Below are 14,082 nucleotides of genomic sequence, written 5' to 3'. Positions count from 1 at the left end.
GGGGGATCAATGAGTCTCCAAGGGCTGTAACAGAATTTTAAAAGCCAGGCCTTTGTTCCATTGAGCTGAGGCACAAAATTTGAGGAGAAACATCTCACCAAAGCCAGACTGCTATATTAAACAGATATATTTTAGAGAAATCGTGTTGTTTTGCCACAGGAGAGATTTCCTTGGGATTATTCTTGCTTTCATTTGCCTGAACCATGAACAAATAAATGATGGCTCTGGCAGCTTTTGAGGATCAGCCTCTCTGCCCAAACCAGTCCAACCTGGGCATTGTTTGGGTTGGTTTCTTGCCACGTGTTTGTTTTTTTTTAATATTATTATTATTTTTATTCTTCTCGAGCACTCAGTTCCCATGAAAGCGCCAACAGCTTCCCCTCCTTGCTGGGAGTTAATATTTCATTAGCATAAATCATTCTGTGTCTTCTGCAGTCTGACCTAATTTCTCCATGGCTACAAAGCTGCAGCTCATCCTTCCTTGCCGGGGAAATTCAGCGCCACTTCCTTCTGCTAGATCCCTAAAATTCCTGCCTCTGAAAGATTTAACTCTTTAACATCAGAGATTTTAAATTTTTATAGCAAAATCCTTTTAGCTGAGGCACAGAAAAATGGGAACACAATCCTGAAAACCTGAGGTTTTTAGAGCTGTGCTGGCCAGAGGATGGAAAGACCCATTTAAAAAAGTGTGGGTGGAATAAGAAGATGGAAATATCCATAAAAAATACCCCCCAAAGAAAAGTTTCATTCTCATAGAAAAGATTCCTGACTCTCCCTTCAAACTACAGATCTGTTAAAATTCAGGAATCACTGATTCCAGCAGGGCTCTGCAAACTCAGCCAATTCATGGACTGAGTGCTGAATTCCTGCAGGAAGCAGCACCTTGTTCCCAAAAAATGACATTTATCATGCAGCTGAGGTGAAGGGTGATGCAATTTTCTGGGAGAGGGTGAGTTTGGGTAGGGGAATGAGAAAAATGCAAAAATTCCAGGTGTTGCTTGGAATTTGCCCTAAAATCCCTGAGGTTTTTAGGGCCGTGCTGGCCGGAGGCTGGAAACACCCATTTTAAAAAGTGTGGATGGAAAAAGAGGGCGGAAATACCTATAAAAAATACACTTCCCCCCAAAAACAGTTTCATTCTCATAAAAAGGGTTCCTAACTTTCACTTCAAGCCACTGAGCTGTTAAAATTCGGGAATCACTGATTCCAGCAGGGCTTTGCAAACTCAGCCAATTCATGGACTGAGTGCTGAATTCCTGCAGGAAGCAGCACCTTGTTCCCAAAAAATGATATTTTTCATTCAGCTGAGGTGAAGGATGATGCAATTTTCTCGGATTTGCAGCTGGCAGAGGGTGAGTTTGGGTAGGGAAATGAGAAAAATGCAAAAATACAGGTGTTGCTTGGAATTTGCTCCTCTTTATCCAGGGTTAAGAGGCTGATGGAAAACACAGCTCACACAAGGGGGATCTTGGCTAAAAAAAAAAAAAAAAACGGCAAAGAATTCAATATTTACCCAGTGAGGGAAATACCAATTGCCAGGTTAAATATGCGAGTTCTTTGTTATCATTCCTGTGATTCCAGGACAAAAAATCAGAGCTGAAGGAGCAGCAAATTCCTGGGACAAAGCCAGAAGGGAGAGCAGAGACCCCAGGAACATTGGGATTGTCCCCCAGTCCCTTCCCATCCCTTCCCACCCCAATTCTGGCCTGCTCCAGGTCAAGTTTTATGTGGGATTTACGCCTAAGAACCACCAAAACCTAAAGGTTTTTTCTAGTGTTCAACACGAGCTCCAGTGAGTGGGGGATGCTCTGAGTTTTGTGCTGAATGGAATTTTCTGGAGGAAGTTTTCAGATCTCTGGGTAAGGGGCAGAACCAGGTGAGAAGAACCCTCAAATATTTGGGGGTTTTTCCCCCCTGATTTGTTTCCCCCTATTTTGATGTAGAAATGATTTAAAAAAACTCCACCTGGTGTTTTTTCTCCCCGTCAGGTCACGGTGCTGGGAGATGTCACCTGAGGGGGTGACAGCTTTTCATGACTCTGCATTCGTGGAAATCATTTCAGAGAGAAGCTGCTGCCCTGTGCAACCCCAGCTGAATTTGCATTTCCTCTCCGCGGGCAGGCAGGAAATGCTGAAGTCAGCAGAGCTCACTGAGGGACTTCTGAGCTCTTCCACTGCTCCTGAGCCAAACCCGAATTTAAAATTTCTGTGGGTTTCTAGAGAGGTTCCATCTGCAGCGATGGCCAGACATGCAAAACAATTCCATAATACATATAAAAATCTTAAATATTTAAAAATCCCCAGTCTGACCACAACAAATGCCTTGAATTGCCTACATTTGTGTTATAGCATTACGATCATTGAATTGATTTAAATTTATAGTTTATATTTAACATGAATAATTGCATTATTTTAAAGTTATCTAGATTAAAGATAAGCTATAAATCGAAATTAATTAAATTCAATCAATTAAAATCTATTCCATAATTGTAACACTATAATATAGATAAGTGTATGTATATCTATATCTATATCTATATCTATATCTATATCTATATCTATATCTATATCTATCTATCTATCTATATATATATATATATATATAAATATAGTGCAGGGATGGGAGGTTCCATTTGCAGGGATGGCCAGACATAGAAAACAATTCCATAATACATATAAAAATCTTAAATATTTAAAAATCCCCAATCTGATCCTCAACAATTGCCTCGAATTGCCTATATTTATAACATCATGATTATTGAATTGAATTGAATTGAATTTATTGACTTTAATTAATTTAAATTTATACTTTATATTTAATATAAATAATTGTATTATTTTAAAATTACCTATATTAAATATAGGCTATAAATTTAAATTAATTCAATTCAATTCAATTCAATTCAATAATTGTAGCACTATAATATATATATATATCCATTTCCAGGGATATTCAGACATGGAAAACAAGGCCATAATACATATCAATATCTTAAATATTTAAAAATCCCCAATCTGATCCTCAACAATTGCCTTGAATTGCCTATATTTATATTATAGTATTACAATTATTGATTTGAATTGAATTGATTGAATTCAATTAATTTAAATTTATATCTTATATTTAATATAATTTTAATTAAAATAAAAATTTGTAATATTAAAATATTTATATTAAATACGAATAATTTTTATATTTAATATAAATAATTTTTATATTTAATGCAAATAATTTCATTGTTATGATCCAGTGGAGAATCACCAAATTAATTAGTCCTGCCTTGAGATTGGCCGGATTAAATAAATCTCAGTGTTTCTCATATTTGTAATCAACTTTTAAACCTCAAACACACTCGAGCTGGTATTTGCAAGTCCTTCCCAGCAGCTGAAGTCCTTGGATTTGCCTTTTTTAAAAAAATAAATTAATTACAGAAATACTCTCACCCACTCCATTGCAGGTGCTGCTTCTTGAAGATAAATGTTAAATGTCAAAAATTTGAAAATAAACCAGAACAGTTGCAAGGGGCGCGGGGAAGGAGGGAAAAAAAGAAAATTCCTGGCGATGAAGTAGCACAGAGATATTTCAGTTTTTCACCCTCTTCTCTCAGAGAGTTGGGAATTTGCTCCTGATTGAGCAAATCCAACTTTTCCTGCAGGACAAGTGGAATTCGGGGTGAGTCAGGAGCTGCTCCTGCCTGCAGCCACATCCAAAGGGTCGGGAAAAAGGAATGGTCCCCATAAAACAGAAAAACGGCCATAAAACAGAAAAACGTCCATAAACAGAAAAACGTCCATAAGACAGAAAAACGTCCATAAACAGAAAAACGGCCATAAAACAGAAAAACGTCCATAAACAGAAAAACGGCCATAAAACAGAAAAATGTCCATAAACAGAAAAATGACCATAAAACAGAAAAATGTCCATAAACAGAAAAACATCCATAAAACAGAAAAACGTCCATAAAACAGAAAAACGGCCATAAAACAGAAAAACGTCCATAAACAGAAAAACGGACATAAAACAGAAAAACGTCCATAAACAGAAAAACAGCCATAAGACAGAAAAACGTCCATAAACAGAAAAACGTCCATAAGACAGAAAAACGTCCATAAACAGAAAAACGGCCATAAGACAGAAAAACAGCCATAAGACAGAAAAATGTCCATAAACAGAAAAACGGCCATAAAACAGAAAAACGGCCATAAATTTGGAAAATATTGAGAAATTTAGCAATATTACAAAAATTGGGTGGGAACAGCAGGGACCTTTCATCCCTGAGCCCTGACCTGGATGCTCTGTGAATTTGGGTTTGGTTGGCTTTATTTGGCTTATTTGAATTGGGTTTTTTTTTGTTGTTGTTTTGTTTTTTTCAGACAGAAAAATCAAGAAGCTCATTCATTTTCTGAGCATTCAGTGGTTTGATGGCAGGATGGGATTTGTTGCTGTGCTTTGGCTCTTTCTGCCTGACTGGAAAACCTGAAATGTTCCATTTGCTGCGGCCGCCGAGAAAATCCATCGAGTGTTGACAAAGCTTGGGAGGGAAACTGAAAAACAACATTTCTCCTCAGATGAAAACACTCAGCACCTCAGCTCATTTGGGTATTGGCTCCCCAAGTTTCATTTAGAAGCTTCAGAACAGGAAACATCAGAATAAATGAGTCACAATATTTTTACAATATCGAGAGATTTCGCAGGGAAATTCCACGTTTGCCTCGCTTGCAGCAAGTGATGGTTGAAGCAGCACAATCTGATTTGTTTTGTGTTGGTTTTGTGTTTTGTTTTTTTTTTTTTTTTTTTTCCTCTGATGTTATCAGAGCAGAAAACTCCATGCAAATTTTGGAGAGCCCTCAGCAGAACGCAGATATCAACGCCCTGACCTTGCACCTTCCACAGGCTGCAGATAAATGAATTATTGCTGGAAAAAGGCAAAGTTCCTTTTGCTGCCTGTCCAGATTTAGGGGATTTTTCCCTTTTCCATGTGAGGAAAGGCTGCTCTGCTCCAGCCTCTCTGCAGCTGAGGAAAATTGGTGTTCTTGGCAAATTCTCCCCAAAAAATCTCTTTTTTTCCCTCAATTTATTCACCTGGCCACACCCGTGATGCACTTGACCTCACTGCCTGCAATTGGGAGGGAATAAATGAAATTTAACATTGTTTAAGGTGTGATCCAAACCACGGGGAGCTCTGACCGCATAAGAAAATTCTGCCCTTCTATGAAGAGAAAACCACCTTAAAATCCTCTTTTTGGAAGTCACCCAGCCTTGTTTAATAGGAAAAGAAAAATACTCCAAAAGCAACCACAAAAATGTCTTAATATTTGGGTTTAGGTCTCCCAAAATGTGACATTTGCAGTTACAACCAGTGCTGGTGTAAAAGTAGCATCATCCGGAAAAAATCTGGGTTCCAGGGGAGATCTGGGATTTTCATTGGGTTTTGGTACTTTTCAGGGACTGAATTACAAGGAAAACCCCTCATTTTTAATTCCTGCAGAATTTATTTCCACTTTTGCCCATGGGCACTGTGATTTCCCATCATTTTCTGGTGTCCCTGTAAATCTGACACGTTCTTGAGCATGAAAGGCAGAAGGGATTCCTGCAATTTGTGGGTTTGTTGCTAGAAGTGATGTTTTCTAGTGGGGAAAAAATAAAAGAAATCATTCAAACCAGGTTTGTTCCAGTCTTGTTTCGTTGGGTTTTTTACTCATTCAGCATTTTGCGTGAAGGGAAATCCCCAAATTCTCCTTGCAGAACTTGTGCATTCCAACAAAAATCCCACCTGAGAGCTCAAATGAGCATTTAACTGTGATAGCCACAGCTAAATGCTCATTTACACCTCACACTGAGTGTAATAATCGAATTTATTCTGATTTTTTTTGGAGGTTTGGGTCACCCAGGGTTGCAGGAAGGAGAGCAGGAGCTGAATGAGTCGTGGCAGCCCCAGCTCACGTTGCAGGTGAGGATTCCTGAGGCCAGACTCCCCTCATTAGTCTTTCCCTGGCTCGCAGCACCCTCAGAGGTGAAATTGTGTGGAAAATAAATAACTGCAGAGTGTGCAGAGCTGTTGACAGGCGAACAAAGGGGAGAATTAAATGGAAAATTAAATGCCTTCATTGGTTCTTGCAGCAGAATCATCCAGCTCAGTTCTAGCTGGTTTCTCTGCCTTGATTAAACACAATTGAAATTCACCCAGTGGGAGCTCCAGACACTGAGAGTGAGGAATTTTCACAGCTGAGTCCTCCAGAGGGAAAACCTTTATTTTTTCCCCTTTATTTTTATCATTTTTGTGCATCTGGAGTAGAAAAAAACACCCTTATCTCTCTCTGCACTGCAAGGTTATCCAAAAATCTGTAGAAAGGATGGTTAGGGAGCAATCAGAGTTTTAAATGGGAATGTCTGGTTTGAACATTTTTCTCAAATACATTCCTTGCTGCTGATGTTACTGCCATGATGATGAAACTTTTAAACATCTGTGGTTTAGATCTCTTTTTTTTTTTTTTTTTTTTTTTTTAATTAATTTGGGTTAAAGAAAAGGTTTGCAGGCAGAGCTGGCTAAAAGAAAATTCCTGTCTGCAGACGGAATTTCTGCTTTGTGGGGTATTTTATACAATGTGTGATAAATCTGCCCGTGAGTCCTGAGCAAAAACCAGAGCAGAATTCTCTGTTTGCCCCGGGATGCTGCTCTTACATCACAGCTTTCCCATTCTTGCACTCTCCTTTTTTAAAATCATGATTTACTGCATGGAATGAGGGGGAACGAGGTTGTTTCTAATTTATTTTTTTGAGCTTTCCCCCTGATTTTACAACTTAATTAGCAGCAGCAGGGAGGGGACCAGCAGGTGGCAGCTTCACCCAAGGAATGCAATTCCGTTAAGAGAAAAAAAATTTATATATAAATATATAAATGCTGACTGCCAAACTTCTGGTTTTAGCTAGATTATGGCTTTTGCTTGAGCTTTGGAGTTTGTTATTTTTCATTTGGAGTTTTTTATTGTGTGTGCTGGAGTTTGGGGACAATGACGTGAGGAGGATGAGGAGGAGGAGGAGGCTCTCGCTGGGGTCACGGGGATGCTCCGGCTCAGTGCTGGGTGTGGGTTCGGTGTCCCAGGGGTTTTTTTGTGGCAGAAAATCGAGTTGGGTGCTTTAAATGCTGTTGAACACCTCTGCACCAAGGCTGGGCTGAGCTGGAAGCTTTGCCCTGCAGGAGCTGCAGATCACATTCCACCCTGAAAGGGAGCTGAGACTTTCTCCTCAGAGCAGGAGCTGTGTCAAACACCAAAATGCCTTTTTCCTCATGCCCTTCTGTCTCTGGCTATTGCGGGGCAGAGAAGGTGAGTGGAGGGGCTGTGGCTGCTTTTTGATGCCAGGAATTTGCTGGTTTGATCAAATATTGCTGCAGTAACAGCAGAAATGGAAGGGAACACCATGGAGTGAGTAAAACACGATGGAGTGAGTAAAATACAAATGGGGTGAGTAAAATACAATGGAGTGAGTAAAACACAATGGAGTAAAACACAATGGAGTGAGTAAAACAAAATGGAGTGAGTAAAACACGATGGAGTGAGTAAAGTACCATGGAGTGAGTAAAATACAATGGGGCAAGTAAAATACAATGGAGTAAAACACGATGGAGTGAGTAAAACACAAATGGAGTGAATAAAGTACAATGGAGCGAGTAAAACACAATGGAGTGAGTAAAACAAAATGGAGTGAGTAAAACACGATGGAGTGAGTAAAATACAATGGAGTAAATAAAATACAATGGAGTACAACACAATGGAGTGAGTAAAATACAATGGAATAAAACACAATGGAGTGAATAAAACACAAATGGAGTGAGTAAAACACGATGGAGTAAATAACATACAATGGAGTAAATAAATACTGTAAATAATACTGCAAATAAATAATGTACAATGGAGTACAACACAATGGAGTGAGTAAAATACAATGGAGTAAAACACAATGGAGTGGGTAAAACACAAATGGAGTGGGTAAAACACAATGGAAAGAGTACAACACAATGGAATGAGTAAAATACAATGGAGTACAACACAATGGAGCGAGTAAAATACAATGGAGTGAGTAAAATACAATGGAGTACAACACAATGGAGTGAGTAAAACACGATGGAGTAAATAAAATACAATGGAGTAAGTAAAATACAATGGAGTAAAACACAAATGGAGTGAGTAAAACACAATGGAAAGAGTAAAACAAAAATGGAATGAGTAAAACACGATGGAGTGAGTAAAACACAATGGAGTGAGTAAAACACAATGGAAAGAGTAAAACAAAAATGGAGTGAGTAAAACACAATGGAGTGAGTAAAACACGATGCAGTGAGTAAACACACAAAACTTTTCCTCTTTCCCCTCTCCCCCAACTCCTAATGGCCCGAGCAGAGGATCGATCTGGGAGCAGAGATGAGCTGAGCCCTGGGCCCAGCCCCACAGGCAGAGCTGTCCAAGCCCTCACACCCCTCGTGTCCTGGGAAAAGTAAACCTCCCGAGCTTCCAGCAGCAGCTGCACCCTCAGGGGGCTTTCCCAGAGCCTTGGAGGAGACCACAGAAAAGCAAATGAAAGCAGGGGAGCTGCTGTGTACACTCTGGGCTCGCTATTGTTCTCTGCCGCTCTCTGCCCACCCTCTGCAGGGATTTGGGGCAAGGCAGGCAGGGGATGCTGCCAAAGCTGCTGGGTCCTGTCCCCCCTCGAAACTCTCGTGCTCAGAGGGTGCTCTCAGCGTGATTGCTTTTCAGAGGGTGCCAGACAAAGGGGATTTGGCTCTGCTCGTGACTCAGTGTGGGTTTGAACTTTTGCCTTGGTGGCAGAGTCAATGCTCGTGCGCTAAACGAAGCAGTTTGATTTTCTGACCTGATAGTGAAATATCACAACTTTGGCTTGAGGAAATGCTGGGTGTTTAAAGGGCCAGGCTGGCAAGGCCTGGGGGCTGTGTGAAAACAAGAGTTTGTGCCATCCAGAGCAGCAGAACGTGAGCAAAAATCATCCTTAGTGCCACAAGAGGTCAAAGCCTTCCTGAAAGACCCTTTGCTGCTGCCCAACCTTTCACCCTGATTTTGCTTTTGCCCTGATTTCGCTTTTGCCCTGATTTTGGCAAGCCTGGGCCAGTTTTGGCAAGCCTGAGCCAGTTTTAGCAAGCCTGGGCCAATATCTGAGTGTGGAAGGAGGTGCTGGAGCCCCTGGGTTGCTGCGCTGAGCTGGGCACAGGGCTCGGCTGAATGTGGCTTTTCTGGAAGGGTTTGGGATGGGTTTGTGAGCTGAGCACGCAGAGTGTGAGCTCTAAAACACCTCCCAGGCCTTGCCTTGGTGTGCTCCAGTCAAAGGTGCTGTTCTCAGAAGGTAAATTGGTGTCAGCAGTAACAGGAATTGGGAATGAAAGCCTCTTCTGCGAACGGTGAATGTAGGGCGTGAGAAGCAGCCCTGAGCTCGTGTTACACCTTCCCTGCCCTTCACTTCTGCTCTGGGAGGAGAAAGAGGCCATTAAAAACCTCTTAAAAACCCCTTAAAATCCTGCTGGGTTTGGCAGACTCAGCAAAGAGGCAGCAAAGCTTTTTTGGGCAAAAATAATCTTCTGTTCATTCAGTGCAGGGCGGGCAAAGTCTGCGAGCCCAGAGGGAAGGTGGAACTTTGGGCTGGGTTTATTTCCCACCTGGGCTAACCCTGGCAGCTCCCAGAGCCTTTCAGTGACAGCTTTAACCCTGCTTTCCCTCAGTGAGTGGTTTGTGATTGATTTCTGTCATTTCTGTTTGGTTTGGGGGCGGCTCTGCGCCCGTGATTTCCCAGCAGATGGTTTGGGATGGGGGCTCTGCCCTGTGTGTGGTGCTGAGCGAGGCTCTGGAGGCCAGAAAAGCACCAGGGGGATGCTGCTGTAGGTGGGGAAGTCACAGAGATGCTGCTGCCCCTTCTCCCTGCAGCCCAGGTGCTTTAGGAATCTCTGAGGGAATCACAAAATTCATTTTGACAGAGCCCTGAGGCCGCGCTGGGCTTGGGCTGTGGGAGCAGCAGGAGGGGAGAGGCAAGGGCAGATCACAATAAACAACATCAGAAATATTCCTATCTTCTTAAATATTCCTATCTTCTTAAATATTTCTATCTTCTTAAATATTCCTATCTTCTTAAATATTTCTATCTTCTTAAATATTTCTATATTCTTAAATATTTCTACGTTCTTAAATATTTCTATGTTCTTAAGTATTTGTATGTTCTTGAATCTTTAACAAGTGCTGGGGTGCTTCTGTGTCCATCTGGGCTTTTTTGGAGAGGGGGAAGCAGTCACCCCCTTAAATACTTAAATATTCTTAAATATTTCTATACTCTTAAATATTTCTATGTTCTTAAATCCTTAAGAAGTGCTGGGGTGGCTCTGTGTCCATCTGGGTTTTTTGCAGGGGGAGAACTGGTGGCATCTTGGAGCTCAGGGATGGACCAGATCATTTCCTAAGGATAAAAAATCCTGGGAAAATCTCTTCTAGTTCTTGGTGTGTGTTAAAAACCCCTCAAGTACTCGCTGATGGGAAATTCTCACCTCTCTGAGTGCAGACAAATATGGTTGAGTTGGATTTATTTTATTTTCTCTTTTCTCCAGAACTTTTTACTCCAGAATTTTTGCTCTGAATTTTCTTGAGGATGTTTAAAAATATCTTCACTCAGGAAGAGTTCTGAAGGGTTTCCCCCTCAAAAATTCATATTATTCCCTTTTTGCCTGACGTGAGGGATAATGAATTGTGTGAAAAGATCCACGTGATGACCCTGGAGGGGACCTGGATCAGCTCCTGGCTGCCTGAGAGGGCTCTGGGGCTTTATTCTGCCCCAGGATTTCATCTCCAGTGCTGAGCACACCCCAGGGCTGCATCATTTGTTCCTTATCAGGGCCGAGGGATGAATCAGAACTCGTTTCAGAGGGCGCAGTGGGAGGTGTGAGGCTGATATCGATATTAAAAAACGAAAGAAGAAGAAGAAGAAGGAAAAAACCCAACAAAATTGAGTTTGTTGCACCACGCTCGTTTCAGTGTTAATTATGGGACTGAAAAAGGGGTGATGCACTTCTTGGGAAGCTCAGGATCAGCAGGACCTTGCTCACAGGGCTCCCTCAGAATTCAGCCTCAGCTCCTGGCCCTAGTACAGATTTCTTGGGTGACTTTGAGCAAAGCAATTTTGCTGTTTGATCACCTCAGACATTCCAGAGTGGGTCAGTCCTGCCAGGAGAGCTGAGGGCTGGGATTTGGGCTTTGCTCAGGTTGGTAATCACACACCAGGGCACAGTGATGTTCCTAAATCAGGGCATGGATTCCCATCACTGCCTGGAGCCCATCCAGCCTCTCTGGGCTCTGCCTCTGGGCGCTTCCCTGCAGTATTTTCCCTTTCAATATCAAGCTACAAAGTAAAGACACAGATTGTAGAACTTGTGATCTGAAATAACAAATCCTTCCCAGCCTTATGTCAGATTTTGTTGCCTTAAATGAGACTCAGGTTTCCATTTCCTCCATTCTCTCTCTTGTTTAGGGAAGGAGCATGAGAACCTGTTCTAGGCATGGCTGTCCCCTAAACCCATCCAAAGATCCATTTATTAATTTAGGTTTTGTTCTCAAAGGTAAATGTTTGTGCTTGCAGACCACAAAGCTTTCTGAAATATCAAACTGCTCCTCATATACTCCTACCTCTCATGAGGATTGAAATGTTAATATTGACTTGTGTAAAAACAAAGGAGAATAAACCCCACACCCCACAACAACAACAAAACCCAACACTTCTGTCAACAGCATTAATCCACCTTGGGGAGAAAATCACTGATTCCCTGGAGCTGGGCTGCTGAGACAACATCAGAGAGGTGAGGGAGTGAATTAAAGCTCAGGTTCAGATTGGCAGAAAATCATTGGGTATTTCTGTTTGTCACTCACGATTCTTGCAGGGCCAGACCAGACTGAGCAGGGCCAGCTCTTGGTTTTAGTTCCCCTTAAGAGCAGCATCAGCTCAGAGGATAAACACGTTTTTTTGCAGAGAGCTTAGATGCAAAAATCACCAAAAATCTGTTTTCTCTCCGTGACTTCAGCCTCCATCTGCACTGCTGTGCTGAGGAGAGGCAGTGGCAGGAGGGATGGGGGCTGCAGGGAGGGTTTGCCATGAAAAAAAGGGAAGGATGGATGGTCTGCAACAGTTTTGAGGCTCCAGACTTATTTATAGACCTAAAGTTGATAGTTTATAATCGTTACATTCACATTTATAAACCTGAATCATGAATTGCAGTTTTCAGAGGAAAAGGCAAATATGGTGCTTTTGATCTTTCTCTCTACTTTTATTTCTTCCTTTGCACCTCATAAATAAATGGTGCTTAACTAAATTGCATTTATAAAATGCATTAAATGTGGAAAAATCCATATTTTTACTTTGCTTGGTGTGGGGTGATGTGGCCCTCCATATCTTAATGTACAATTGAAGTTACATTTTGGAGAGCGATTCTTTGTTAAGCACTTCAAAAGTTAATCTAGAAACCATGTGTAAAATATGGAAATGGATGATTATCAGCCACCAAAACAGTTTTATCTGAGGAAAACGTGCCCCTTTTCTGCAACTTCCTCATTTTAGATGTTTATTACAATAAGTCTTTATCTGCCTGGCTCTGTATTTTTAAATTATCGATGTAAAGCCCTGAAAACCGGTTTAATCCTGAGTTATTTAATGTTACCCACAGCTTTTCTAAGCTCAATTAAAGCCCAGTTGAGGGCAGGATGATAAGCACATATAGATTCTTTTACTATGAGTGTGTATATTTGCTTTGGGCTCTGAAGCAATCTGCCTTCAGCTCACTCAGACCCACTGTGCACAAACTCAGCCTGCGCTGCTGCTGCTCTGCAGGGCCCAGGTGAGCACAGAAATCTTTTATGAAAATCCTTCCCTTGGGATTTTTCCTTCTGAGAAGCTGGGAGGCCTCAGGAACAAAATGCAAACAATGATTATCTGCTGCTGTGGAATGCAACAGGTGCATCTGGGATTGGTCTCGTGTGGTTGTTTCTAATTAATGGCCAATCACAGTCAGCTGGCTTGGACAGAGAGCCGAGCCACAAACCTTTGTTATCATTCCTTCCTATTCTATTCTTAGCCAGCCTGCTGATGAAATCCTTTCTTGTATTCTTTTAGTATAGTTTTAGTATAATACATATCATTAAATAATAAATCAAGCCTTCTGAAACATGGAGTCAGATCCTCATCTCCTCCCTCACCCTCAGACCCCTGTGAACACCCTCACACCCAGGTGTGCACAGGGGGAAATCTCAGGGTGAAAAACCAGCCCAGGGTCTGCCTGAGACCTTTGATTCAGGCTCTGGCCAGCTAGGAGGGAAATAAAGTGATCTGGGAAATAGCAAAAGCAATAAATGCACCAATCTGAGAGTGAGCAATTCTGTTTGGTCTGATCCTGCTAATTGATGATTTCCTTGTGCTGCCTGGCAGGGAATATTCCAGGAACAGAAAGCTCAGCACTGACAAATATTGTCAACGAGATTCTTCTCCCCACGCAACCCCTCCAACAAGCCACACAGTGAAGCACAAAGGATTTCACTGATAATTGTACTACTAGGAAACACGAAAAGCAAAAGGAAACAGGGACAAAGATATTCTTGCATCTGTGGTCAGCTTTCCATCCTGGGCTTTGCTCTGCCCCAGTGCTGTCACAATCCAGGGCTTTCCACAGGAAAATTCCAGCAGAGAACACTTCAAACCCCTCTAAATTTTGCTGCGGCCAAACTCCAGAGCTTCCCCCTGGCATTGCCCTGTCCTTCAGGGTTCCTTCAGGGCCCTGCCTTTCAGCTTGAATTTGCCAGGAAGAGATAGTGCTGCTGCATTATCTTAATTCTATGTAGGAGCTTCCTAAAGCGGAGTTCCATTAGGTTAGGGAGAAACACAACATGGATTTCTCACAGGCAGGAGAGCCCACGGCTCCTTTGTGCCCTGGAGTGGCTGAAATTGCAGCGAAACCAATCTCCAGCTTTTGCTGGCCTGGCTGGGAGCTCAGGCCCAGGCTGGCTGGCTGGTTTTGCAGTATCAGCTGTTACTAAGCACTTCAGCAGCAGG

Source organism: Ammospiza nelsoni, chromosome 24 (genome assembly GCF_027579445.1).
Source record: "Ammospiza nelsoni isolate bAmmNel1 chromosome 24, bAmmNel1.pri, whole genome shotgun sequence".
Lineage (NCBI taxonomy): Eukaryota > Metazoa > Chordata > Aves > Passeriformes > Passerellidae > Ammospiza > Ammospiza nelsoni.
The sequence above is the reverse complement of the archived record's forward strand: the minus strand, read 5'-3'. Positions refer to the sequence as shown.